Consider the following 5,691-nt stretch of genomic DNA (forward strand, 5'->3'; position numbering starts at 1 on the left):
GCCCTGGCAGGGCATGGGGGAGCCTCTTGTGGAGGCTCCCCTGGGGGGGGGGGGGAGGTGGGGGAGCCCCGGGTGACTGATGGGGCTCCCCCTGAGGGGGGGGAGGTGGAGGAGCCCCTGGTGTGTGGTGGGGGCTCCTCCTGAGTGGGGGGGAGGTGGAGGAGCCCCTGGTGTGTGGTGGGGGCTCCTCCTGAGATGGTGGGGAGAGGCCTCCCTGGTAATGGGGTCTCTTCCTTGGGTCCTGGGGTGGCTCCTTTGTGGTGGTGGCTGATTTGTGGTGGTGCTCCTGGTCCTGAAGGTGGGAGATGGAGTTTTGCTGAAAGAGAAAACTTGCTTTATTTCAAAACTTGGGTCAAACCTGTTTATAACTCTGAGATGACAGAAGATGCTTGCTCTGTAGTAACTGAATGTGTGTGGAGGGGTGAGGGGGATTTACCTCTAAAAAGTGTTTGGGTAAGCAGCTGGAGGTGCGGTGCTCCTGCGGTGTGTGTCTCTGTGTATGTCCTGTGTAGGCCCTGAATGGTTTCCCTTATTGATGAGCTAAGTAGGCTGAGATGGTTAGGAAAGAGGACTGTTTCTGCTCTGTGATGTTTTTGCTATCTCCTAGTGGGAGAAAGCCATCTGTCTAATGGGAAAACAAATGAAGAAGAAAGCTTTCCATAGCTCCTTTTGGGAGATCTCTGTGATGAGGCTGAGTCACCAATTTCTCTAGAACTACAGGTAGAAAACTCTCTCTGCCTGGGTCAAGTGTTACTCGGTAGCTAAGAGCATGCCCCCTGTAAAATGGCAATGACTGAGTTGCTGGATAGGCGACCTAAAGACTTAGTTATCTGAACTGTATCTAGTGAAAAGCTAGGCTTCTCTCTAGGAGAAGTCTATTGCTTTGCTACCTCTGCGGTGACAAGAGAGAGGAGAAATGTGAGAGAAAGAAGAGTGACAGTATCCCTGTGTGCTCCTGGAGTACTGGGAACTGTGCTGGCGTCGGCCAGGTGGGAAGTGGGTGGTGATGTGTCCCTCCTGTGAACAAATAAAATGATCTGCTTCTGCAGGCTTTCTGGAAAGGTTGTTTCTACTGCAGGTGGGAGTGCTCTGTGCTGTGTGCCGGAATGGGGACGCCTAAGAATATCTGCGCTGAAGAGGAATGGCTAGGCTTGGCTAGCTTGACTTGTGGTGGTGAAGTGGATGCCTGCCTGTCTCTGACTTAAAGCAACAAGAAATCCTTGCTTACCTCCAAAAAATTAAGATGCGCTGCCTGTTTCTGCGCTCGGGCCTTGTTTTGTTGCTGCTGATGTTATTGATCTTGGAACGCTGAAACTGTCGGTTATTTGGCGTTGCGTGCCCTGTAAAATAAATAAATGAAAAATAAATGAGACTTAAATCAATGACCGATTATTTTTACACAGTATGTACTGCAGAGAGATGAGTCAGATGTGCTTGACTTGCTGAGTGAGAGAACGTGGTATGTTTCTAGTGTTGGTGTTGTTGAAGCCCTATCTCTGAATTTGAGGCATGTTTCTATCTGATAGAGCTTCCTGAGCTCTGAGGAGGGTGTGCTGTCCTGAGGGCAGAGTGGGGGTGACTGCTTTGTGAAAGGAAAAACTCCTTTTCGAGGAGGGTGCGCTGAGACCTCTCTGGTTTCTTGCTAGGTAACCTGAGGTGGTGCTTCATGGCAAACCCCTTTGTGTTGTGTCTCTAAGTTAGTGCCTGTGGCCCTTGTCCCAAACTGAGCCCGAACTCTAATAATGCCCCTAGCAAAAATACTTGGTGCTCGGTATGGAGCTCTTGAACAAAAGAAATGGAACTGTGTGGGGGTTCTGCCTCTGTGTTAAGTGCCCGTGTGTAGTACAGCGTATGGTTGTGTGAGAGCCTGCCCATAATTGGCTTTGCAAGTAGTTAGTTCAAGGTAAGTAGCAGCAGAATTATAAGTGCAGCTGGTAGAGACTTCAGGATTGCAAAGGCGGTTCAATGAGCAGGATATGACAGTGAGTGCCTAAGGGCTTGACCTCAACAGAATTTCAATGAGTTAGGAGGTTATTTTGCTCACCTGTTGAAGGTGATGTGGGCAGGCACTGGATGGGTTGTTCCTGGCTGTAAACGGAATTGTTTCCACCCTTGTTTTCACCGGGGTGGGCGCTGAAAATGTATGTTGCTGAGCTGAGAGGAAAAGTTTGTGAAGAAACTAATACGCTCGCTCACTGCAATGTCTCTTTCTCTTTACAGAATGAGAAAACAGCCTGCTGTGGCTGAAGGGAACCCTGCCTCCTTGCTCGTCCTGCTGCTGCCCGGGCTTTGGCTTCCCTGCCTGATGGTGATGTTCCAGAGCTTACTGCGCTCTGGCGGCCCTGGGCTGTTGCTGCTCCTGGCGAAGCGCGCCTGCTTTCTGACGAGTTTTTCCTTAGCTCCTGTCTGAACCTCCTGTGCCCTAACGTCATGCTGGGGCGGCCCTCCTCGACTGCTGCTATGTGCTGCTGGGTCTAGTTTAACTTGCTGCCGACTGCGGCCCCTGGGTTCCTTTTGGTGGGAGTGGCTCCCTGGCCTCGTCTGTGGCTGTAGCTCGGGTGGGCTGAACCCGGGTGCTTGCTTCTGCCCGACCTTGTATGGTTGATGATTGTACGGCCTGCTGCTGCTGGGTCTTTCTACTTCTGAACATGCTGTATGCTTACGAACAAATTATCTTGACCCCTTTTTCTGCATTATGCTTCAGATCAAATTATATAATGCAAAATAAAGAACAATGTTTGCTAACATTGCTGACTTATTATTATTTTTTTTTTTTTAAACACTCTATCTTCAGTGAGAAAGGCTGTGCTACAGAAATTTTATCCAAGGTTTTCACTGGCATTTAAGAGCTGAACAGATAGCAGCTCCTCCTGCTTTGCTGTAAGGGGCAAGTGTAATAAATACGCATTTGACTCCTGGGTCGCGATTGCATACAAAAATACCCGAGAGGACTGCGACTGACGAGAAACCCTTGACTCTGACCCCCGCCCCTCTCCCGGCCTCTCCTGATTGCCTTTACTCTGACGAATGCTTTGAGCCTCTTTTGTGTGGGGCTGTGCCATTGTTTTAAGAGATACAAGCAGAAAGGGCTCTTTCTTGACAAGGGCTGGGGGTTTCTATGCCCCCTTACGTGATGAGCCCTTTTCTTACCTCCGCGAAGCCATAATGCACGCTTGGAACTAAACCGCAAGGGAACGCATCTCCCTGCTGTAACTGGGGTGCTCTCTCAAGTGGGGGGTGGCTGGGAGCGGCGATAAACTTGTAGGGACGGTTACAAAACAGAAGATGTGGCAATTACTGAATCGGGAGGCATTGGACGGTTCAAGTGAATGGATGCGTCCCTCTAGTAGAACGATGAAATAAGATCTGTCTTAAAGCGGTAATGAATTCAGAGCTATGAGTTAAGGCGCTCTCCCACCCGAAGTCGGATATGTTTAACGGCTGCTATCCCAGTCATTTTACAGTTCGTAGCGTTAGCGTGTGTCCTACCATTCATATGCAGAGTGGCTGAGCGAGACAGGCGGTTTGCGGCTATAGAGCCCTAACCCGCCAAAAAGTCCTTCTCGTGGCCTGTAATGAGTTCCCCGCGTTCGGAACGGAGCTGCCGACCTGCGTACCGCCCTTTGTAATGTTTTTCGTTACAGCTGCGAGAATAAACTCTGCTTAGCCTCGCTTTTCACAGGGGCCCGGCTGTGTGTGTGCGTGTGGGAGTATTCCTCCATCCGTGAAAAGAAAATGAGAAGCTGTTTTCTTTTTTTCAATTTTAAATTTTTTGTAACAAATGGGAAACAAAATCCTCGAGCCTTAATTCCTGTACGCTTGTCAACAAAGAGTGGCACTCGACTGTGAATAGTTTCAGTAGTTCAGCCTTTGTTCTGTCACTGTTTACGTAGAGCACCTATCCCGGAGCGCTTGAGGAAGCTCTAATCCTCTCTGGTTTCTACGCTTACAAGTGGTAACGGCCCTATTTGGCACCTTTCTCCTTCAACTCCAATTACCAAATGAAAAGATACCTTCCTCCGCCCGAGCCTGCTCCCTGCGGGCCAAACTAAGGGGATCTTTCCTTGGAAAATAATAACAGTAAAACTAAACCGTGTAAGGACGATAGGAAGTCTCATCACCTTCCTTACCTGATTTCGCCTTTCTCAGCAGTGCCTGGGCTTCTAAGTACCCAGTGCAACAAGGACAGTGGAACGAGGAGAAAAAGTAAGGGAAGGGCAAGGTTTCGGATTTCGTCTTCCTCTCTGCACCGCTCCCGGTGCAAAGAGACGACGTCACAAAAAAAAAAAAAAGAAGAAGAAGAAGCTCACCCATCTCCAAAGATGTAGGCTCGTACCAGAACTTCACCGAAAAGGGAACTCCTGGAAGAGGACGTTCCTTGGTGGCGGTCGGCCCTTAAATGAGGCTTAAGACGGGTGGAGCCCGGCTGCGGTCCTTCCCTTCCCGCGGCTGAATCGCTTTCACCTGTGCTCCCTCCCCCGCCCCGCTCCGCCCCCCTTCCAGGTGCTCAATCAGCGGTTCGGGCCCTGACTGGACGGTTCCCTTACAGTCCTGCCAATCGTAGTGCTTACAATGTAAAGATGCTTACAGTAAGGACCACGTGCAGAAAAAGACAAGAATGTACAATACACGTGTACACGCATAAAGAACTCCTTAAGGATGCCTTTCTGAGAGCACGAGAGTTCTCCAGCCCCCGGCAGTACAAACCCAGCTCGGGAGGCTGGAAGCCAACACAAGACACAGTGGTGACCTGCTGGGTTAAAGCTAGCAGAAAAGAAGGAGAAAGTAATGGCGGCTGCCACAGGTGCACAAACAAACAAACAAACAAACAAACAAACGCTGCTTACCCGCAGAAAGCCCCTGGTGGGCAAAGATCTCCAGCAAAGTGCCCTCACTTCCGCTGCCGACCCTCAAATGAGGTCTGGGAAGGGGTAGGTCCTGGCTCTGCCCCTTCTGGTCGCTCAGCGACATTCAATGCGCCTGAGCTCCCCTAGGTTGGCCCTGCCTTCCCACCAAGTGCTTGATTGCTGCGTCGAGCCCTGACTCAGCATTTCTGCTACAACGTGAAGCGAAAATGCGCTTTCAAAGCATAACAAAAGGAAACTCGCGCTGAGATCATTCCTACGAAAGCGTTATTTTACAGAATGTCGGTTTATGGGTCGTGAGAGATCGCGAAGCGTTGTTAAAATGGAAATGGAAAGTGTAAAATAAAGTCTGATTCTGCTGTTCACCGCGTTTGGTGTTTTCGGCTCCCTGTATGCACGGGAGCCGTGGTACTGCTGGCATTCATTGTCTGTGGGTGGCTTGTGCGGTAATGAAAGATTGCAGTGGCTGCTACAAGTCGAGAGGTCACGATGAAAAGACAGGCCTTAGTAGCGTGCTCTTACAGAGAAAAAGATAGCTAAAGCTTAATTAATACGTGCGTAAAGATGTGCACTAATATGTACGTGTATACACGGTGTCCGACGCAACGCTGAGCTCAGCTAGCGCTTTGTCCAAAGTTACTGTGGCACGACTAGGCAATAGCAACATGCAAGGGCTGCTCGAGAAGTCGGCCTGTGGCCTCGGAGGTGGATGTTGGCAGTACGGCAGAAGGGTCTGAACCTCCCCGCCGGTATTCCATGGCACTTTGCTGCCCTGTGACGGATGGCACGGAGCGGCGGTCTGACACAATGGCACCTGATACGGAAG

At 50.3% G+C, this 5,691-nt stretch overlaps 1 long non-coding RNA gene across 1 annotated transcript; it reads right to left on the reverse strand.

The window, feature by feature from the left end:
- Positions 1-1,272: 1,272 nt before the first annotated feature.
- LOC128080454 (uncharacterized) lies at positions 1,273-4,391 on the reverse strand. Its single transcript, XR_008206688.1, has 3 exons — positions 4,311-4,391; positions 4,131-4,163; positions 1,273-1,340 (listed from the first exon to the last, which is right to left on the reverse strand). It is a non-coding gene; the product is annotated as an uncharacterized LOC128080454 (long non-coding RNA).
- Positions 4,392-5,691: the final 1,300 nt, after the last annotated feature.

Source organism: Tympanuchus pallidicinctus, unplaced genomic scaffold (assembly GCF_026119805.1).
Source record: "Tympanuchus pallidicinctus isolate F22 unplaced genomic scaffold, pur_lepc_1.0 scaffold2, whole genome shotgun sequence".
NCBI classification, from domain to species: domain Eukaryota; kingdom Metazoa; phylum Chordata; class Aves; order Galliformes; family Phasianidae; genus Tympanuchus; species Tympanuchus pallidicinctus.